At 48.5% G+C, this 23,033-nt stretch overlaps 1 protein-coding gene across 6 annotated transcripts in view; it reads right to left on the minus strand.

The window, feature by feature from the left end:
• LOC147710076 (erythroid membrane-associated protein-like) overlaps positions 1–23,033 on the minus strand; it is a 470,315-nt gene that overhangs the window by 420,391 nt on the left and 26,891 nt on the right. The window lies entirely within an intron of this gene.

Below are 23,033 nucleotides of genomic sequence, written 5' to 3' on the forward strand. Positions count from 1 at the left end.
GAAATGACAATCTATAGGCCGTGCTTAATGCTGCAAGCGGCAAAGTTCCATAGTAATTGAGCATCCGATTACGGCACAGTGTCAGGAGGCGTTGAACGGCGTCTTGCGCAGGATGGGCATCCATGTTTTATGAAGTAAAACACCAACAGAAAGCCTGCGGCCACAGCCAGCAACACAGGTATTCCACCAAACAAACTCCCAAAAATAGTGTGGAAAAACGTGGGAATGATACCAAAAACTTTTTCAAACGTAGTCACGAGTCCACTGCTTACTAGTTTAAAAAAATGCGCCAGCCCAGTCGTTGAAGAAGCATTAAAAATCTGGTGTACCAGCTCGCAGAAATGAAATGGCAAATCAGTGTTTAAAAGCGCCTGCACCTCTGTGCGGGTGTTAGCTATGTGAAGGACATAAGTTTCCCGGGCCGAACTCAGGGTCACTTGTTTTTGAGACAAAAGAGCCCTTATTCTGCTTAAACCATTGAATTTCGCTTCCAAGGTTGGGATCCGAGGCCAGATGGAGACATCTGAAGAGCCATGCGTGGGTGGGTATAGAACGTTCTTGCAGCACACTACACGCTCTGATACAGTAACTATATAAGCCACACCAATTAATAAACCACAACATAATTCATTGTTTAAAAGCAAATAACTACCATTAGCTAATAATGTAAATGTGGGCACTACTGCTGGAACTGGCGTGCCTTTTAAAACACATGCTAAATTTGGGCGGTCCTGATTACAAGAACCGTGTAACTGAATGTGTCTGCATATTAATGAATGGTCAGGTGACTGTGTGCATTCCTCACCATTAAGATTCACTTCTTTTCCATCTTTCAGACATCTGTATGTGTATGGTAATGACCAAGCCTCATGTAGGAATGCATTGCCTAGTGGCTCATATCGTCCTATAGCAATATACCGCATACAGTTAGTAAATTTATATAAGGGAAATGGTAATGTAATTAAACCATGAATAAGCCACGTGGCAGTGGTGGTTTCAGCAACAGAAAAAGGTAAGGATTCTAGCTTCTCAATATGTAACATAGAAAACGATGCATCACGCATTGAAAGCATGCGTTGTTTATCAGTAAGATTAAAAGGGGCAAAAAGTGATGAAACGTTCAATGAGGTCCAGGGAACTCGACCAGCCTTAATTGTCTGTAGAGTCCAGGCAAACTGCATTACAGAACGTAATTGATTTTGACCATGGTATAACGTGGACACTTCATCATGTACAATATCAACAACAGAAGAAACAATATTATCCAATGTGTAAATTCTGGAAGAAAGCGTGTTAATACTATTATCAACCACTGCAAGCACTTTTTCCAAATTGGCTTGATCAATAGCCCTCAGGCGTTTAGCTGCTTCGACTCTTGAAAATTTCCAAATTTCATTGTAAATAGCATAAATAAAGCGTTTAGACCTACCCATAGTTGGGCCTTTTATAAAATCATTTAACTCTATGTTTTCATTCAACTGGGACAAATGCAGTTTAACTGCAGCTAAAGTGGAATGTTGTAACCAGTTCTGACACAATTTGCCTACTGAATAAGTTGTAACAGTGTGATCTTGGTCAAACCTGGGATCTGGCCTGATGTGTGTAAAACCCTCAGACAAACCCAAAAAACGACTTTGGCAAGAATCAGAGCTTCTTTGCCATAAAAGCCACCCATCCGGATCAAAACTGGAAATATTAAAGGAGGAATTTTGCAAAAGAGCTTGTATCTGATTTATGGACAAGGTAGTGAAATTACTCCAACCTGAATATTCTTCCAAATCAGGGATAGTAGGGGTATTTAATTTTTTAGATGTAGCCAATCCAAAACACGTTGTTTGGGAAATAGTCGAATTTAAAAACAACATGTGATTTGGGATGAGACATGCACGATGCAAAGCCTCAGTGCCTTGTACCTGCCAATCTTTGGTACCCCAAACCGATTTAAGGTCAATAACATCCTTCCATAACTCATAGCCATCCACAGATAACCTTTCTAGAAAGGACTTTGAATACAACAATTTTGTGTCAGTCAGTCTAACTTTTGGCATTGATTTCTGTTTCACCTTGAAGTAAAACGACTCAGGATTTGATTGATTAAAATCTGTAAAGTAAGAGTATTTTCCCAAAAAAGTACTTGAGCTCCCCTTTAAAGGAGCAGGGCAATGTTCCCACTGAGTGTAATTCACAGGAACCCGCCTGGAACTTGTCTTGTGCAAGAAATGATTTCCATAATGTTGGTAACAAAATAAATCACCATAATTGACAGAATCTAAATATAAATCCTCATCATCAAAGGCCGCATAATATTTTAAATCAGAGAATAATGCTTCTACTGCCTGAAGATCCCAATCATCAGAACGAATATTTTGCTTAATCACATCTCCCATGTTTACTCTAAGCACATTAGGAACATTAATAACTTCTGTGGGGCCATGTATCTGAAACCTAACCGCATCCCACACAATCCCATCAAGGACAGGCCAAGCAGTAATTTGTACTGAATGTAAGTCTCTCTTTAGTCTGTGTGCTGAATGCGAGGAGGAGTGAGGGGCCAATGTTCCATTAAGGTACCGAATTCCTGTTCTTTCTTTCACATAATGGCCATCAATCAGGCGGAAAAAATAAAACACAAAACCAATTGACATAAAAAGATAAAACGAAAATAGTATCAGCCAAACGTATGTCCAAGGCGGAATTAAAAAATGTTTTTTAAACAACGTGGCATATTTTGCAATAGTTGATGGTTTTTTTGAAAGTTCCGAAACAGAGTCAAAAGAGAATCTGGACTGGTTAGCCAAACGTGCATGTAAATCGGACATGGATAAATCAGCAGGATCTGCATAGGTCACCTCATCAATGTTAGTAACAGGAATAGTATTTAATAAAGGACTTGTCATGGCAGGCATCTCGAGGGACACCTCCTGATCTGCACCAGATGTAATAGCCAGCACAGAGTGCCTCACCATGGAAGGACAGGATACAGCCGGTGTCATGCTATGAAGAATCGGCCACCCTGTGTGTCTTGACATTGTCAATAGAAATAAATCTGTTTTCTTTACGACCTGGAAGTGGTGGTAAAATGACTGTTCTTGTGCCCTTCACTCCAAGGACCCGAACTGGCGCTCGATATGAGGGACCAAATTCCTTTTTGTTATCGATCTTCTCTCGAACCAGTTCTCCAACTTGGGGTAGCCAGCCAACTACCGGGATCTGCAACGCATCATCCGACGTGGAGGGCAAGTGTTCCTTTGCAAGACTGTCTCTGGTCTTTTGTAGATCCTGTAAAACATTGCAATGTTCATCTACGTCAAAGGCCGCGGCCTGGGCCTGGCAGTCTGCACCATCAAGGTCAGGGACGTACATCTTGATACCAAAGAGCATTTCGTATGGGGTCCGCCCACCCAGAGACCTTCTAGGGAGATTATTAAGCGCACGCTGCACGCCATAGAGGTGGGACAGCCAGTTTCTACCAGTGCCTATAACTCGGGCTGTCAAAGATTGCTTTAAGTCGCGGTTCATTCTTTCTACCACAGAATTGCCCTCAGGCCTGTAGGGGCTTGAAAACTTCACCTGTACTCCCAACGAAACCATAGCATCCTTATACGCCTTAGAGGCGAAAGCCGGACCCTGGTCCGAATGGAAAGCACCACAAGCAAAGATTCCCACAAAGACACGCAAATCCTTAATGACAGTCCGTGAATCAGCGCTGCGATGCGGCCATAACCACACAAAGCGTGTGCATGAGTCAACTGCTACTAAGATGTATTTATACGTAGTATCAGAAGAGAAAGGACCGCAGTGATCCAAATAAACACAACCAAGCGGTTTATTAGAAATGTACAACTTTGTCTGAGGCGGACGCGCAGCAGTAGAAGGCTTAATCTGCTGACAAATGTCACACATAAGGACATAATCGCGCGTCTGTTTGTACAGTCCCCGCCACCAGAACCTCTGTTGTAGCTGTGATACAGTGGCTGAGACGCCCGCATGCGCAGACGCCACACCTTCATGAGCCACTGTAATCAGAGAAGCTCTGCGATCCGAGTTGGGAATCAGACGCTCTCCAACTTCAGGAATTTTCACATAAGGAACCTTATCGGGACTTAAGTGGTATGTGTATTTCGAAGGGAACCCCGCAGGATATTTACCTCCCTTCGCCGTGGCAGCAACAGCCGCCAAGATGTCGTCATCTATTTTGCTCTTGGACCTCGTGACCGCTGCAACTAAGTATTTTGATACCGCAGACTTCGCTGCCTCATCAGCAAGCGAATTGCCAACAGCGTGGACTCCCACGCGCTGGTGGCCGAGAGTATGAATTACAAACACGAGCGGCAGCTTTTCTTTAAGTTCCGCCACTCGGACCCAGATCATTTTATGTTTTATTGTGCTACCTTTGGAATCACGAAAATCATTCTGAATCCAAAAGAACAAGTTCTCATTGTAAGACTGGACACAGTAGTAAGAATCACTTACGATTAAAGTTGTCACACTAGGATCTGCGTACTCCAATGCAAGCATAAGAGCACGGAGCTCTGCTAATTGTGCGGTGCAGTCTCCAAGTGTCTGCGTGTGCACGACACTGGACTTGAACTCATCGTTCACCATGGCACCGACCACAATGGCGCAAGCGGAAACGTAGGCATGTTTAGAGCCATGCGCAACCTGCGCCGAACCATCCGTGTAAATGATACAGTGGAAATCCTCCAACGGCCGCATTGCTAAAGGAGCAGGATGAACAAATTCATACTGTAAATACTCCTGCGACCGTAAAGCGGCGTCAAAAATAAACGTGACATCCTGAGATGTCAAGGAAGTAGCCCACTGAATCCACCGAGGGTGCAAAGCTTTAGAATTAGGTACACTGGCTTTCGTGACCGCCTCCAAGGCAGGACACGGGGTAACAACCAACATGCGCTTTCCCTGCGACAGGGCACGTTCCTTAAGAATTGCCATCTGCACAGCCGTTAACACTTTCTCCACAGTGGAAAAACGCAGTTCAGCCGAAGTGTACAAGTGTGATTTGTAAGCAATAGGTACAGTATCCCCCTCATTAAAAGTCAGGTACGTGAAACCCACCGTCCCAGGGATTATTCTTATCACCAGGTTGGTCCGGTTATCACGGGTCTGTAAGTAGTCAGAAGTGAGCAAATCAGCCTGCAAAGACTGCAGAATGGCTGAATGCTCAGGCAGCCAGCATGATTTGGAAAAAGATGGTTGTACCAAGGCATATAAAGGCTTGATACGCTGGGCATATTCCGGAATGTATGTCCTCCCGAAATTTAAAAAACCCAGTAAAGACTGTAATTTTTTCAGTGTTGTCGGAGAGCGCAACTGCGCGCACTTCTCCAGGAAGTGAGGAGCCAATCCCTTTCCTTCATGGTTAAGTTCATAACCTAGAAACAACACTGTGTACTCTGCAATGTGTGATTTAGCAAAGTTAAACTTGTAACCCATGTCTGCAAAGTTACAAATTATGCTGTTTACTCGACACAGATGCACCCAAAGCTCGTCGTCTGTGAGATAAATGTCATCCACATACGAACATGCAACTGGGTCGAAACTCTCCAAAAGAGAGACAATGCGAGCGGAAAACACTCCAGGACTATTTTTGTATCCCATTGGGAGTCGTTTAAACTTTTTTTGTACGCCGCCGCATGTAAAACTGGTCCATTGGGAACTTAGACCATCTAATCTATGTGCATAAAAACCATTGGAAATGTCAAGCGTGGTTTTGAACCGTTTACGCTCAAGACTATTCACTAGGGCAGAGCCGTGAGTATTCTGTACTGCACAGTTACGGCAATGCGAGTTCAAATGCCGGTAATCCAAAACTAGACGATATGAGCCGTCCGGCTTGTTAACAGTAAAAAGGGGATTATTCATTGGTGACACACACGTTTCAATTACACCTTGATATTCCAATTGTTCAAGGATAGCCGCGACCGAAGCTTTAGCTTCACGCCGTATGGGGTACTGGGGTTGTGGCTGAGGCTGTGACCGTAATGGAATCTCATGGCTAGGGGACAATTTATCCCAGCCACACTGATTTCGGTACACAGCCGGCGCAAGCGCCAGAGCCCACTCTTCTGCAAAATGCAGCGCTTCCACTCTCGGTACAGTGTGCGCGAAACTGGGGAGGATTACCTCCTCCCCTCGCGGAGCTGCGAGAACAAAAGGTGGGGGCCAGTCAGCCTCCGAAAGCAAAATGTCATACGTATCCGAAAGATTTTCCCAAAATACCCCTTTTACAGTTCGCTGCATGTCACCTTCAATTAACAGGACAATTTCAAAAAGCCTTTCAGGGGGAGCAACATGTGTATCAGCTGTTTCGATTACAACATAAGTGTCAGTCGCTGTCACCTTCAACAGTGGACGGAGGGCCTCTCTCACTATGGTAATCTCCGCCGCGCTGTCCAGCAAGGTCAGAGCCCACGTCAGATTCCGAAGCCGCGTTCTCACTATCTGGGGCATATCGATGCGCCGTTAAGGCAGCGACTTTCTTCTTGGCAAACTGCGGTCTCTTTGGCGTAGAGTCGTCCCGCTTGTCCCCTTCACTTCGCGTGCGGGGCTGGCCACGTCCTTGCTGACCACCCCTGCCCCTGCCGCCCCCTCCACCACCGGTTGACGGAGCCGATGAGTCCTGAAAGGAACGAGGAGAGCGTTGGTCAGTTGCCTGATATCTGTCAGGCGATTTAATCGTAGCGCGATCGCGCAATTCATAAACTCGCTCAGACTGCGCAGGTGGCGAAGGTGTCGGACTAGAGACCTGTGTCTGTTGTTGCTGTTGTTTACCCCTATTCTGCTTTTTCGGCCAAGTTTGTTTTTTGGACTTGGGCTGTCCACCTGTTTCCGAAGACTGCCCCTGGGGTTGCTTCTTTTCTTTTTCCAGAAAAACTTTCGCACCCCTTGAATTGCGGCCAACCGTTTTATAAGCCGCCACAATTATTTTTGCCAGCTGACGGGGTTTCTCGGCATCGGGTACTAACGCCAGACCATTGGCCACCTGAAAGTTCATTGCATCCCCTTTTACATTGGCAAGGATAATACCGCAAACTGTCTCAAATGAACCGTTCAGGCGCATACCCAACTCAACCGCCGACTCAGGTCCGTGATCATCCTGAACACGCTTGAGGATCGCAGACAGGTTCGAAACTGACGGTGTGCCAAAGCACCTCGAGTAAACCGCTGCAAAAGTCTTACCCCATGTCTCACAGTCAGCAAGGTCCGGGGCTATTTCCTTCGGTAAACTAAGCGTAAGAATCCGGTGTTTTTCACTCGGAGTCGTATTAGGAAACACAGCCTCTAACTGGTCGAATTTCTCGGCTAGCCAGTAAGGAAATTCATCCGTACTATCTGGCTTTCTGCCCATAACGGAATTCACCAAGACAGGACTGATTTTCAAACCAGCCTGTTCTGCTCGAAGCTGCGCACCTGCGGGGGCTGCGCCTTGAATATTACGACTAATGTAATGAACAAGCGCTCTAATCACTTCAACCGAGACCTCATGTAGACGTCTCAGGTCGGCTACGTTACACGTGGCGCGATTAGGATGAGGAGTAAATCCACCCAAGGCGGGCCAATTTGTGCCCGGAATGGACAAAGGACCTAACCTCGTAGCGTTCAAAGAATGGGGTAGGGCGCCACCAAACCAAACACCGTGCTGCCAAGCGTCAATAGGTACTTCCAGTGCCCTGTACGGAGCGTAAGCTGCCGGTACTGCTGAGGCAGTGTATGTGTGATAGACACCCGAATTAGCGTCTACTTCCGGAAATGTCACCCAGGAATAAAACAATTCGTACGGGTACGCATGTTCCGCACTCACAACCAGAATCACAGCTAAGCCTTCAGCGGGTACATTATATCCCCGCAAGTGATCGCGAACCGCGACTCGGCTATGCTGCGCTATTTCCACTGCCATGTTAGCACAGGAAGATTAAAGACCAGACAAAGAACAGTTTGTAGCACAACTGGGTAGTAATTCAAAGAAACCGTTTTTAGAAGAATTCAAGCTTGAAAATACCTATCATATCAATAGGTAGGTTTTTCCGACACCACCGTTTTCCGGAAACGGGAATGAAGGTGTCAAGGTCTGAATGATATACTACTCGAGTGTCATGAAATACGGCCAACCAATCCGTTGGGCGCCATGTAGCAGGGTTTCCGTTCTCCCACAGAACTGTGCATAGAGATCTAGAACCTTAGTGAGTTAGGATGATCCAAAAACTCATCTCAGTGTCAGAAATCTAGTTACCTAGCTAGCTACAGTGTCTCATGGATCATTATGGAATGATACATGTATTAGACAAACCAGAACATGATCTTTAGAATACCTCAGGAGTCGTGGAACACATGAACACTCTTTCGTTCTATAATCATTTCAAACCAAAACTGAGAGTCAAAGAACACAAGTGCAAGTTTGAAATATTTATTATTCAATGCAAAGTTCTCAAACGCAGTATCTTGTATAATACCAAAATGCAGATTATAAAAATCAGAGTCAGCAGCATAGTCACTAATCCATAGTAAGCAAAAGGTGCTAGCATGTTATAATGCAATTTCTATAGAAATCTATATCACCTATATTTCGCGCACCCTATCTAGCATATTATATTATATCTAAGAAGGTCTCATTCGGGCTTTAGCAGGGCGACCCCATACCTCTCAATGTCAGTAGGAGCAGTTCACATCAGCATCTACCAGTTCTCTTCATGCGCAGCACCAAGTGTCTGCGTTCATTCCGTGTAACTCTATCTTAAACCCGCGTAGAGCCCAAAATGTTGGCATCAACATTATTTGTGTTATGTCTAATGTCTAATGTGGTGCGAGGATCAGACTTCCCAGCAACCTTGTGTTAGGTTAATCTTAGAGTGTGCAGCTCTCAGTGTGCAGACAGTTGTACCAAGTGTACAAGGCAAAGCTGATAGCTTAGGAATAACATATTATTCTCAAATAAAACACCTCACCACTTCTAGGCTGAAAGCTACAACAACAAGTACGTGTCGTGTGCAAAACTGAAGCCTGAAGGAAAAACGGCTGTTTAAACATGTAATACACTCATGCTAACTTAACGCAATATATGTAATGAAGTATCCATATGACAGTACCCTTAAGGAGCGCTGTAAAACTCACCAAGCGCCGTGTGTCCCTTCAAGCGCTCACCTGCGGTGCCGGCGAAGCGCCGAGATTGCCCCCGGGCGGCCCTCGGTGCCAGGAGAGGGCCGCCACCGTGTGCGTGTGGGCCGCGGCCGGCCCAAGACTCTGCCGTCCCTGCGCCGGCCTCCGGAGCTCTGGGAAGGCCGCTGCGACCATCGGCCAGGCTGTGTCACGACTGGTGGCCCCAGCCCCCGGGCCTAGTAAATTCCTGTCAGCGCGTCTGGGAGAAGGCCGCACTAGGCCCTGAAGCGGTCATCTTGCCTCACGTGACGGGGGGCTGCCAGACCGCGTCATTGGCCACGCCCCCTGCCATCAGTGGCCGTGAAAGGAGGAGAGGCTGCCTAGCCTCGCAGGCCGCGCTGTCATTGGCGGCTGCGGGCGCACCTCCCCTCCGCCTGCTGCGAGTGGTCCGCGGCCCGGGGAAGGCTGGGAGAAGCCCGGGCCTGTCCTGCTGCCGCCGCGAATGCTGCAGGTCCCCGACTGGTTCCGAGGCCCGGGACCGGTCCGTCGAGCAGCGAGGAGACCGCGGGAGGGCCGCAACCTCCAAACCAGCCTCGGGAATCACTGCAAGGGGCCCGGAGGAGGCCCGAAGAGTCCAGGTAAAAACCCAGGTGGAGGGCGGAAGATCATGGTAGATGCGGGGCCTCTCCGGAGTGAGCAGGAGGCCCCGGAACCGTCCCTCCCCTCGGGGAAAACTGTTGTTAGGCCCGGTGGCCATCATTAACTGCCGCAGAAGACAGAGAATTGGTGACTGGGCCCCGTTGGCCCTAATCTAGCCAAGGAAGGCCCTGAACTGGGCTAGGGCCCCCAAAAGCCACTGTGGGTCCTCAGCTAATGAAAGTTAACCCCTGGCTAGGGGTCTGGTACTGCATAGGAAAGTACTGGCTCATGTTGCCTGATGCCTGAGTTAATTGTTGAGTTAGGAAGTACCTTTGCTTGATGCATTATTTATTCTTAATGAGGAGCACATCGTACCTGATGCTGCGATGATATGAGGAAAATGTTTCATGCCTGCTAACCGAACTGTTAATTGAATGCCTTGTCCTGAATTTCTTGCAGGGGCGGGCTTCATGGAATAATTACGGAGATGTGCTATATTGCTTATTGACTTAGCCCCTTACTACTTCAATGAAATGGTTATTCTGGATGAAATGATTTAATGAAATGTTCTGCCTTTGAGTAATGCTAAGGTTACGGCGACAGGTTATATTGAATACTAAATTGCTCTCTGGATGAAGGAATCTAATGAAATGTTTATCTTTGATGCACTGCTCTAGATAAAATGATTTGATTTTTACTCAAGCTCACTGTTGTGGTCTCCATCCTTGCGTGTGCACTTATTGTGTCAGTGGGTGTGTGCTGTGTAGTCACTTAACACCTGAGCTTTCGGGTGCCTACCTGCTCGTGCCAGGCTACCCCCGGGGAATTGGTGACCCCAGTTCTTACATTGGTGCCGAGCGGTGGGATCCAGGACCTGTGACTATAGAGCACCCTCCAGTGGGACAGAGTGCGCTGCAATTAGATTGGACACCTATCATGCCTACAAGCTTACTCAATTGACCCCCCACTGTCTAGCCTGCAGAGTGTGTAGGGACCTATGTTGACCCAGTATTGTTACCTACGTCCTAGTATCTTTCCTTGATTTTATCTGGGTCCCCAACTGGCAAAATGGAGATCCAGCTAGCCGACCTGGAAGAGTACACAGTGGTGCAGCTTAGGGAATTTTGTCAGGGGATGGGAGTGCCGGTTGGGCGGAGAGCCGCAAAGGAAGAACTCCGCACCACCTTGAGAGCATGGGTAAGGGCCCACCCAGGGGAGAGAGAGGATGCGGAACAGGAGGGACAGGTCACACAAGGGGAGGCGGGCACTCCAGAAGACCCAGGCCTGCTCAACATTGATATGTCTGACAATGTGTTGCCAGGAAGACGTTCCGGGGCAGGGAGTAGTGTATCTTAGGGGAGTGCGTCGTCGCAGGAGTATGAGGACAGGAGGGAGGAGAGGCGATTGAAGTGGGAGCTTGCCAAGCTAGAGCACGAGAGGGAGAGAGAAAGGGAAGATAAGAAGTTTGCTTTGGAGAGAGAAAGGGAAGATAAGAAGTTTGCTTTGGAGAGAGAAAGATTAGCTATGGGGGAAAGGAAATTGGCGCACGAGCTCCAGCTGAAAGAAATGGAGCTGCAAGCATTGCAGTTGGGTGCGCCAGGAAGTCCTAATGGTGGCAGCATACCAGGGGCTTAGCAGGAGCCCAGATTCTGGTTACCCAAGGAGGTGATAGCGAGCTACACCAAGGGGGATGATATTGCTAGGTGGTTGAAGGCGTATGAAGTGGCCTTGAGCGCCCATGGGGAGCCTGAGAAACATTGGGGAGGTGGCCTGTACCGTTATATACCACCCGACGTCAGGGACACCCTCCTGTACTTGGAAAAGGCAGGATAGTTCAGGTATTCCCCCATGAAGGAGGCGCTCATTAAAAAGTTTCGCCTCAACCCCAAAAGGTATCGCCAGAAGTTCCGTGGCAGCCATAAGCTGTCCACGCAGAATTGGGTGGATTTTTTTGACTATGCCCGTAAGGCTCTGGATGGTTTGGTGCGTGGCAGCGAGGTGCATGATTACGAGGGCCTGTACAATATTTTTTTGAGAGAGCACCTCTTGGATAAGTGTTTTCCGGAGCTGCGCCACCATCTGGTGGACCGCAAGCTTACTGATCCCCGTGAGCTTGCGGAGGAGGCGGATACCTGGGTTAGCACCCGGGTGTCACACAAGGGCCCCAGGGGAGATGGCCCGAAAGGTGGACAGGGCGCCCGCAAGAAGAACGAGGGTGGAAATAAAAAGACGGAGTTCTCACGAGGCCCAGAAACTAGACAGTTTGGGAGAGGAGTAGGTACACCACCTCAGTCCCTTTCCCCAAAACCCACTTACCCCGACAAGAGTCAGCAGCCAAAAGTGGTCCGGTGCTATGAGTGCGGAGAGGTCGGACACTACAAGGGAGATGTCCAGTGCCGCAAACGACCCCCAGCCCCCAACTGGTGGCAAGAGTCCCGGGGTGGCTAGGGTAGCGCTTGGGATGGAGCTGCCCCTAGATAGGGAAGGGGAGTGGACAGGCCAGACCCTGGTTTCACTTGGGGATAGAGAGATGGTCCCAGTGACGCCCTTACCATTGAATACTGCTAAGTACCAGCAGAGGGTGAAGGTCAATGGGGAGGAGGTGGACGCTCTGAGGGACACAGGTGCCAGCATGACCACAGTAGTAAGGCGGCTGGTGTCCCCTGAGCAGGTAGTACCTGATGTGTTCCATCCGGCCGTGTTTGCTGATGGCAGTATGAGCTACTATCCCATGGCTCAGGTTCCCTTTGAGTGGGGAGGAGTTCGAGGCCCGTTGAGAGTTGCGATAAGCCCTGCCTTGCCTGTCTGCTAGGTAATGACCTGGAACATACCGCCTGGAAGGAAGTGGAGTTTAAGGCCCAGACTGAGATGCTAGGGTTACCAGGGTGGACTTGCATGGTCACGCGGTCCATGGCTGCCCGGCAAGAAGCTCAACCCGGGTTGGAGCCTGAGACAGAGGTCCAACCCAATGCTGGTCGTGAAGAGGAGAGTGTTGTGGAGGACACACCCCGTGTGATGGATGGGGAGCCCGCGGAGGTACCCCCGGAGTCCGTGGAGGTGGATGTCGTTCCCGTGGGGGACTTGCCGACCCTTGCCGAGTGGCATGTGGAAGGAAGGCCTACCCGGGAGGAATTCTGTCGGGCGCAGAGGGAGTGCCCCACGCTTGAAGGCATGCGGCGACAGGCCGAAGCCCAAGCGGCTGATCAAGAGACTGGCAGTTTTCACGTGTATTGGGAGAATGGCCTCCTTTACAGTGAACCTAAGGTTCCAGTGCATGGATCCTCGAGGGCCTTAGTGGTCCCCCAATGCTACCGGGCCTTTTTGTTGGAATTGGCGCATGAAATACCCTTGGCTGGACACCTGGGCCAGGACAAGATCTTTGCGAGGCTAGTCCCACATTTTTATTGGCCCAGGATGAGAGTTGCCTCTGACACCTACTGCAAAACCTGCAAGACTTGCCAGGCGAGTGGAAAGACGGGGACCAAAGTAAAGGCCCCTTTGGAACTGCTCCCGGTGGTTGGGACCCCTTTTGAGCGGGGCGGAATTGACATCGTTAGGCCGTTGGACCCTCCGACCTCTGCGGGACACAGGTTCATCTTGGTGTTAGTGGACCACACCACTCGGTACCCGGAGGCTATTCCTCTGAGGACCGTTACTGCACCCATGGTGGCGCGGGCCCTGATGGGGATATTTACCCGAGTGGGATTCCCCAAGGTCGTGGTGTCGGACAGGGGCACAAACTTCATGTCGGCCTACATGCAGGCCATGTGGAAGGAGTGCGGAGTGACATATCGGTTCTCCACTCCTTACCACCCCCAGACTAACTGGCTCATAGAGAGCTTCAACAAGACCTTGAAGGGGATGATCCGGAGCCTGCCAGAGGACTTGAGGCGGAAATGGGACATCCTCCTCCCTTGCCTGCTGTTTTCGTACCGCGAGGTACCGCAGAAGGGAGTCTGGTTCAGCCCCTTCGAACTGCTCTATGGCCATCCCCTTAGGAGACCCCTCAGCCTTGTCAAGGAGGGATGGGAGGAGACTTTGAAGAAGCTTCCCCGTGATGTCGTCAGCTACATGCTGGCATTCCCAGCCAGATGGCCAAGCTGTGGAAGGAAGCCTCAGACAACTTAGAGGCTAGCCAAGCCGTCATGAAGGAGTGGTTTGACCGCAACGCTCGGACCGTGGAGTTGGACGCTGGACAGAAGGTGTGGGTCATGGAGACTGGGGAGCTTAGTGCCTTCCAGGACTGGTGGACTGGTCCGTACGAGATTGTGGAGCCTGACCACCTACGTCGTGGATTTGAAGACCCCCCTCGTCAGCCCCATCGGGTGCTCCACGTCAACTGCCTGAAGCCTAACCATGAGCGATCAGAGCTTGCTCTCCTCATGGTGACAGATGGGAGTGAGGAGGAGAGTGAGCCTCTACCTGACCTTCTGGCGGCCCAGAAGAAGGATGGTTCAGTGGAGGGAGTTGTCCTCTCCCCATCCTTGACCCCAGAGAAACAGAGGAACTCCCACCAGATATTGGCGCAGCACGCCTCGTTGTTCTCCCTCACGCCTGGAATGACACATCTGTGTACCCATGATGTGGACACAGGGGACAGTCCGCCAGTAAAAGCTAAGTCTTACCGGCTGTCCGAGAAAGTGAAGAACAGCATCCAAGGTGAGGTGACCAAAATGCTGGAGCTGGGGGTGATCGGACCCTCCAGCAGCCCGTGGGATAGTCCGGTCATGCTGGTGCCGAAAGCGGCCCCACCGGGCACCACACCAGAACTTCGGGTTCTGTGTGGACTATTCGGGCTTGAACTCTGTCACCAAGACAGACGCTCACCCGATCCCATGGGCAGATGAGCTGATTGACCGGCTGGGAGCAGCCAAGTACCTCAGCACTATCGACTTGACCTCAGAGTACTGGCAGATTGCTATGGCTGATGGAGCCAAGGCCATACCTTTTTGGCTCTCACTTCCTAATTCAAACCGACCACCGACCCCTTCGCTGGCTCATGCAGATGAGAGGCGAAAACCCCTAGTTACTAAGGTGGTCCATTTCCCTACAGGGGACGGACTTTAGGGTGGAACATCGGCCCGGAGCTGACCACGCCAATGCTGACGGTCTTTCCCGGTTTTTTTTGCCTTAGTGACGAGAACTCCCTAGAGGCTGGGTAGCTCTCCCCTCTTTCGGCTGGGGGGGACGCATCTTAGACCTGTCAGCCCTAGAGTGGTCTTTCCCTATTTTTTCTGCCCTTGCCTCATTTTTCCCACCTTCTTTTTGTTGGCCCTTAGTCTCCGGGCACCTTTCCATGGCCAATCCATGTTAAGGTGCAGGTGCTCTCTACTCCAAACATGGCTGCCACTGGCCCCTGCTACTGCAGCGTGGTTTTTTTCTAGTAGCACCCTAGTTGCCAGGAACTGGCTGGGACCCCAGACATTGTTGCAATGCCAGCCTGCCATCGCCTGCCCATAGGAGTGGGGAAGCTTCAGGAACCTTCCAGAAGAAAGGCGGAGCCTATTTTTGCCGCCTTAGAGAGTGGTCACTTGACCTGGGTATATATAAGCAAGGGAGGGAACTTTTTGTAGTCAGTTGGGGCATTACTGACCTGGGGGACCCACGCAGGAGATTTAGGCGGTAGGGCCTAGTCAGGGACCTATGCCACTGGGAGTGACAGGTCTGAGGTGCTGCCTCCCAAGTAGAGTGACCTGAGAAACCTGACAAGCCTTCAACTCAACCCCCCCCCCTTTCTTAAGAAACAACCCAATAAGGGCACCAGCTTCACCAAGCACCAAGAAGACTACTTGCCTGTACTTCAGAGGACTTCTGGGGGATCGACCAGGTACTGGACTGTGCTGCCCCTGCGCACTCCCTTTCTCCACCTGGGCTGTAATCTGCCCCAGCTGAAGAGACTGCTGGGCGCTCGCCCTAGAACTGCCTCAAGCGCTTCCCGGCTGGACCCTTAAGGAACGCTGTCAACCCCCCAGGCGCGATCCTCACCAAGCGCCGTGTGTCCCTTCAGAAAAGGGGGTGGGGGTGGGAGATAAATAATGGTGATGGATCAAGCCCTGATCTTTGGACTGGGTAAGAGTGGTCTGCTTAATTCAGACACTCTGTTCATCACCACCCCCTTTTCTGAATCGTTTTTGGCCACTATAGGTTTGGCAGGGTATACTCAGACATGAGTCCCTTTCTCACTGCACCATCAGGATTCAAGCAAGCCGGGCCGAAGACGGCTGCAATGCCAGAAACCGGTCCCCGGTAGCTTGTCTCCTTTCTGGTGAAGAATTGGCTTGGTAGTTTAGTCTGCCCTGTTCCCATGATGCACTGGGCCCGGGACAGACTGATTTGCATATAGCCAGGTTCTGAGCTGGGATGTTGCAGTGAGATAAATAATGGTGATGGATCAAGCCCTGATCTTTGGACTGGATAAGAGTGGTCTGCTTAATTCAGACACTCTGTTCATCACCACCCCCTTTTCTGAATCGTTTTTGGCCACTATAGGTGTGGCAGGGTATACTCAGACATGAGTCCCTTTCTCATTGCACCATCAGAATTCAAACAATCCGGGCCGAAGACGGCTGCAATGCCAGAAACCGGTCCCCGGTAGCTTGTCTCCTTTCTGGTGAAGAATTGGCTTGGTAGTTTAGTCTGCCCTGTTCCTATGATGCACTGGGCCAGGGACAGACTGATTTGCATATAGCCAGGTTCTGAGCTGGGATGGTGCAGTGAGATAAATAATGGTGATGGATCAAGCCCTGATCTTTGGACTGGGTAAGAGTGGTCTGCTTAATTCAGACACTCTGTTCATCACCACCCCCTTTTCTGAATCGTTTTTGGCCACTATAGGTGTGGCAGGGTATACTCATACATGAGTCCCTTTCTCACTGCACCATCAGGATTCAAGCAAGCCGGGCCGAAGACGGCTGCAATGCCAGAAACCGGTCCCCGGTAGCTTGTCTCCTTTCTGGTGAAGAATTGGCTTGGTAGTTTAGTCTGCCCTGTTCCCATGATGCACTGGGCCAGGGACAGACTGATTAGCATATAGCCAGGTTCTGAGCTGGGATGGTGCAGTGAGATAAATAATGGTGATGGATCAAGCCCTGATCTTTGGACTGGGTAAGAGTGGTCTGCTTAATTCAGACACTCTGTTCATCACCACCCCCTTTTCTGAATCGTGTGTCCCTTCAAGCGCTCGCCTGCTGTGCCAGCTAAGCGCAGAGATTGCCCCCGGGCGGCCCTCGGTGCCAGGAGAGGGCCGCCGCAGTATGTGTGTGGGCCGCGGCCGGCCCGAGACTCTGCCGTCCCTGCGCCGGCCTCCGAAGCCCTAGGGAGGCCGCCCCGACCATCGCCCGGGCTGTGTCACGACTGGAGGCCCTACCCCCCGGGCCTAGTAAATTCCTGTCAGCGCGTCTGGGAGAAGGCCGCGCTAGGCCCTGAAGCTGTCATCTTGCCTCACGTGACGGGGGGCTGCCCGGCGGTCTCATCGGCCAAGCCCCCTGCCATCAGTGGCCGTGACTGGAGGAGAGGCTGCCTCGCCTCGCAGGCCACGCTGTCATTGGCGGCCGCGGGCGCGCCTCCCCTCCGCCTGCTGCGAGTGGTCCGCGGGCCCGGGGAAGGCTGGGAGAAGCCCGGGCCCGTCCTGCTGCCGCCGCGAACGCTGCTGGTCCCCGGCTGGTTCCGAGGCCTGGGACCAGTCCGTCGAGCAGCAAGGAGACCGCGGGAGGGCCGCAACCTCCCCACCAGCCTCGGGAATCACCGCAAGGGGCCCGGAGGAGGCCAGAAGAGTCCAGGTAAAGCCCGGGGGGAGGGCGGAAGATCCTGGTAGATGCGGGGCCTCCCCGGAGTGAGCAGGAGGCCCCGGTACCACCCCTCCCCTTGGGGAAAACTGTTGTTAGGCCCGGTGGCCTTCATTAACTTCTGCAGAAGACAGAGAATTGGTGACTAGGCCCCGTTTGCCCTAATCCAGCCAAGGAAGGCCCTGAACTGGGCTAGGGCCCCCAAAAGCCACCGTGGGTCCTCAGCTAATGAAAGTTAACCCCTGGTTAGGGGTCTGGTACCGCATAGGAAAGTACTGGCTCATGTTGCCTGATGCCTGACTTATTCTTAATGAGGAGCACATCGTACCTGATGCCGGATATGGGGAAAATGTTTCATGCCTGCTAACCGAACTGTTAATTGCATGCCTTGTCCTGAATTTCTTGCAGGGGCGGGCTTCATGGAATAATTATGGAGATGTGCTATATTGCTTATTGACTTAGCCCCTTACTACTTCAATGAAATGGTTATTCTGGATGAAATGATTTAATGAAATGTTCTGCCTTTGAGTAATGCTAAGGTTACGGCGACAGGTTATATTGAATACTAAATTGCTCTCTGGATGAAGGAATCTAATGAAATGTTTATCTTTGATGCACTGCTCTAGAAAATTGATTTGATTTTTACTCAAGCTCACTGTTGTGGTCTCCATCCTTGCGTGTGCACTTATTGTGTCAGTGGGTGTGTGCTGTGTAGTCACTTAACACCTGAGCTTTCGGGTGCCTACCTGCTCGTGCCAGGCTACCCCCGGGGAACTGGTGACCCCAGTTCTTACACAGGGGAAAGGCAACTCCCATGAAAAATCTGAAAATACATTTAATAAGGTAAAAGCGCCCACTGAATAACTGAGTTCTAGATGAGCAGAATAATTAAAGGGGTTTCTTCCAAATTAAAAACTAAGCGATACAGAGTGAATTCCACGAAGGTTCTTAATGAATAGGGCGATACAGAGAAATTAAATCTAAAAAAGTCCCAAATGGCCAGCAAAATCAAAAGAGAAAAAAATGCACCCCACCAGCATCTCGTCTTCAGAAAAATCTTCTGCCACACCTCTAAATCAAGACGTTTTAAATCTTATTTTGCGTATTAAATTAACAAACTGCAGAATTACTACGTTGAGATGAAAAAATGTTAAAATCTCAGGAAATCAGAGCACAATTCTAGTCAACGTCATATTGTCTTAACATCTAAGCACTATCCCACTACATGAATGATTATTCTACCCTCTATGCCAGTTGAAAGGATTATGGGGCTACCCAATAACCTTGTGTCCTGGGTGGGACAATAATTCAAAACAGAAATTAAGAAGGGAAATATAACCTTAGACTTCCAAGGCAATAGCTTGCAATAGTTACAAACAAACCTTCATTAAAAAGGTTGAATTTAAAGAAAATCATTTATTAGAGAAACCATCTTATTAAAATCAGGAACTTAATTGTAATTTGGTTCTCAGTTACATACACACATCAGGTACTTCTAAGGTGTAAAGATCCAAAAAACTGTTTAATTAATGATCCTATATGTCTGATGCGATACACTGCTGAGAATGACTTACTAACCAAGGTAAGTCACCACCACCGTCCAAAGATCCATGCGGAAGGCGCATATCCTTTGATGTAATGGAGTGGTATAACCTCTAATGCGATGTGCAGTGAACACTTACACAAGGTCAAAACACTAAAGAAAAAATCATATGTCTATTCCCAATTTGGTCATTTCAATGGCGCTGTGAAGAAATAGGAATGTGTCTTAGTGTTGTTATTATTGTGGTAACATTCAAACAGTGGTATCTACGGGAATACCAATACCAACAAGAAATTCAAATCATCTACAAACAAAAGAACAGTGTGAATACAGTAAGTCACTAAAAGGCAACCACTGGAGCTGCTGATTGAACACTCATCTGGCCATTTAAAATCCTATAAATTGCGCCCTTAGGCATGTGCCTAACATGTATTAGAACATTGGAATATGGAGCACTCTAATGAATACAATGGAGTGCTCCGTGCTTCTATGGCCCGCAGAGCAACATTCCAATGTTTTTTTAACAAAGGCCTCTCGGAGCCTGAGGGGATTTCAATCCCCTCTGGCTCGAGAGGCCTTTGTTTTATATGTTAGAACATTCTGCCCTCTAGTGGCAGAATGTTCTAATAGCCTCATAGACCTTCGTAGCTGGGCTATACCGGCTATTAAAGTTCCACTTTATAGTTAAAGGCCCTCGCCCTGGGCTCAGACATTTAAAGCTGGAGAGGGCCTTTAATAGCCGGTAAGCCCGCTACAGTGGGCTATAAGGCTACAGTAATGCAAATGCGGGGTAAAATATCTAATTTCATCTCTCAAAAAAATAGCGATAAAGCAGCCTTTGTGACTGGAACACTGCCAATAAACAGTAGATGTGCTGGCAGCTCATTCAACCAGGAAAACAATGTTACTCGAGTCTGATTAAACTTGTGAGTCCCAGTACTGAGCCGATACATGATAATTTCAGCCAGCGCATCCCAATGGAACCAGTATAGCCATGTGTCTTGAAGACTCTATACCCAGGTGACATGGGCTAATGCTTGAAAGTAAACAAAGAAGCTATATCAATCACTTCACTATAACCTCCAACAATAGAAACATTTTGTCACAGGAGCTCACCTCTGTTGGCAGAAAAGCGGTGAATTGTAGAAAGAATCTAAGGCCGACTATACATGAATTCCACAAAGCCAGGTTTCTCATGCATTGACTCAGGTATGCAGGCCTTATGATTCCAAGGCCGACAAGCATGCATGTGAGGAGCCTACCTTTTTAAATCTCTACACATGCATAGTGACGCCCGCCCGAGTCTTTTGTTACTAATGGCCTTTCAAAATTAGTTACCCAATACTAAATTCATGGTACCTAAATTATTGTGATAAATACCGGAAAACATAAAGAAAATAATTGACTAAGGGTGAAAAAGGCCTTTCAGAAAATGTCATAAACAAATGTATGTACACTTAAAAAATACTATCACCTCAGAAAACAAATGAGTCCTGTAAGGGAGGTGTAGTATTGTATTTACATTGAAAAAACACTGAGTATTAGGGGTATTGCCTATTGGAAATGTCACGCATTCAAAATCTGTTCTACGTGAGATTATGCAAACCCATTTGTCAATGTTGACATAAGTTAGAATCAGGAAGAACATAAATAATGCATGCTCTATTATAAAATACACATATAAAGGAATATACTGAGGAGGGAGCATAGCATAAGTGATGACCAAATGACCATCACTTTCAAAGGATAAAGCTCAACATTCAAAAAGATTGAATTTGTAATAACAACAACTGAATTTCTGTCATTGACCATTTTATACACTGCAATATTACAAATAATTTAGAGGATAGAACATTATATATGTTGACATTAGATGGCAAAACCTTTCCAAGGTCAGACTCAATGATCAAAAAGATGCATTTGTGAAGACAGAGCCAGTGAACTACTTTCAATAACCATCATATACACAAAGATTGAAGCATTCAAACGCTGCCTCCCTCCAATCTTCTATTGTGTTGAGGCAAGGAGTGATTGACTCCAGACACTTCTGCACAGCCAGAATCCTGCTCACACACCTCTCCCACATACAAAGAACCAGCTTTCCCCTACCTCGTGTCCAAAGCCTGGAACAACCTACCCCAACACATCTGATCTGCCTCCTCAGTACTTGCGATATGCAAGAAACTGAAAACAAGGCACTTCACCCAGAACAAGTCACAGTTACAGTGACATAACCCCTACTTTCTCAGCACCACAGTTCACAAATACCCTGAACATAACAAAGTTTGCCTTAGCATTATTGTTTAGGTGTTGTTCATAGATCTATCACTGGTGTCTCTTGTTTTATCTCCCTCTCTTTTCTTTTCCACCTCAGTCACACTCTCCTCATTTCTTTCTCATATTTGAAAATATGCTAAATTCTCTTTCACTACTATCTACCTTGTCTTTCTCTCTCTCGCTCTCTCTCCCGCTCTTTCTCTCTCTCTTCAATCGCTTCTCTCACTCCCGCTTGTCTCACTGTCAACCTCCCTTCCACCTTCTCTTCCTCACTCCCTATCAGGAAGATTAACCAGGGTGACAGACGTGTGATACCCCAACAGAATATTCACTGGTCCTGGTTCTTAGTCTCACAGAACCTCAGGTTTTACATTATAGGAATGAATGCCGAAAGAGTTCAACTCTGGCTGTGAACTGGCTCACAACTGTCTGCAATAGAGCTCAAATGCATACTTGGAAGGGATCAACTCTGTCTGCCCGGGCTGCAGTACTATGTATGCAGGAACTGAGCTCCAGCTCAATGAAAGAAATGACCTATTGGTATACAGTCTCTGATCTATTTGTGAATGGCTTTAGCACTATGTATGCAGGGACTTGGTCGCATCTGTGCTGGAGCCCAGCTCTATCTACAAAGGAATGAGTTCAGCTCTACAAGATGATAAGGTATTTTTGAGGCCCTAGCTCCACTCTCCCTGTATGCACAAGAACGTACATTTATCAGTGGAATTAATTTATTTCTTCTAAGTGTTTAACCCATCTCCAGAAGAACAGCCACTTCCTCTCTTTAATTTAAAAAAAAAGCACTGAAATGAGATTATATTTATAGATTCATACAGTGCACAGCTACCCAACAGGGTTTCCCGGCACTGAGCAGGACAATACACAAGCCACAGACTGCAGAAGGAGCACAAAGCGGGTTATGCTTATTACTAAAGGAAAGTCTTTAATTTCTTATAGAAGGCTTAAAGCGAATGACACAGCCTACGTTGCAACGGAAGAGAATTCCATAATTTGTGGCCAAGATAGGCGAACGAGCGACCTCTCAAATGAATTAGACGGACTCTGGGAACAAAAAACAGAGAAAGGCTCATTGAGCTCAGCTGTCGAGAGGGCACGTAGGGTTTGACCAGACTTTGTACGTAAGGGGTCATCAAACCATGTTTGATCCAGAACATGTAGCATAGGGCCTTGAACTCAACAGGTTTATTCACCTTGAGCCATTTGAGTTGATGGAGCAACGGTGAGACTGAGGCATGTCGAGGCAGCAGAAAAAGAAGGCGAGCGGCTGCGTTTTGAATGAGCTGTAAGCGATGGACAGAGGCTTTATCAGAGCCCAGGTACAAAATATTGCCATACTCAAGTCTGAAAATCACCAACGTCTGCATTACTGTTCTCTGGGCAGCAGGTGGATTTAACCAGAATATTTCTTTTAGCCACTTGAGAACTGCAAAGCAGGTTGTGGTGACCTTGGAGACCTGACTCTAGGGAGAGATTGTTGTCAATAATAAAACACAGGTTCTTAACTTTAAAGATCGGAGCATGTAAAGGTCTCAGAGTGTCAGGCCAATGGGTACTTCCCCATTGTTCTGGGTTGTTTCCCAGAATGAGGACCTCCATTTTAGAAATTTTCAGCTTCAGGGAATTTCTTGACATCCACAAAGAGATATTGCACAGTA

This window comes from Lissotriton vulgaris, chromosome 5 (genome assembly GCF_964263255.1).
Source record: "Lissotriton vulgaris chromosome 5, aLisVul1.2, whole genome shotgun sequence".
NCBI classification, from domain to species: domain Eukaryota; kingdom Metazoa; phylum Chordata; class Amphibia; order Caudata; family Salamandridae; genus Lissotriton; species Lissotriton vulgaris.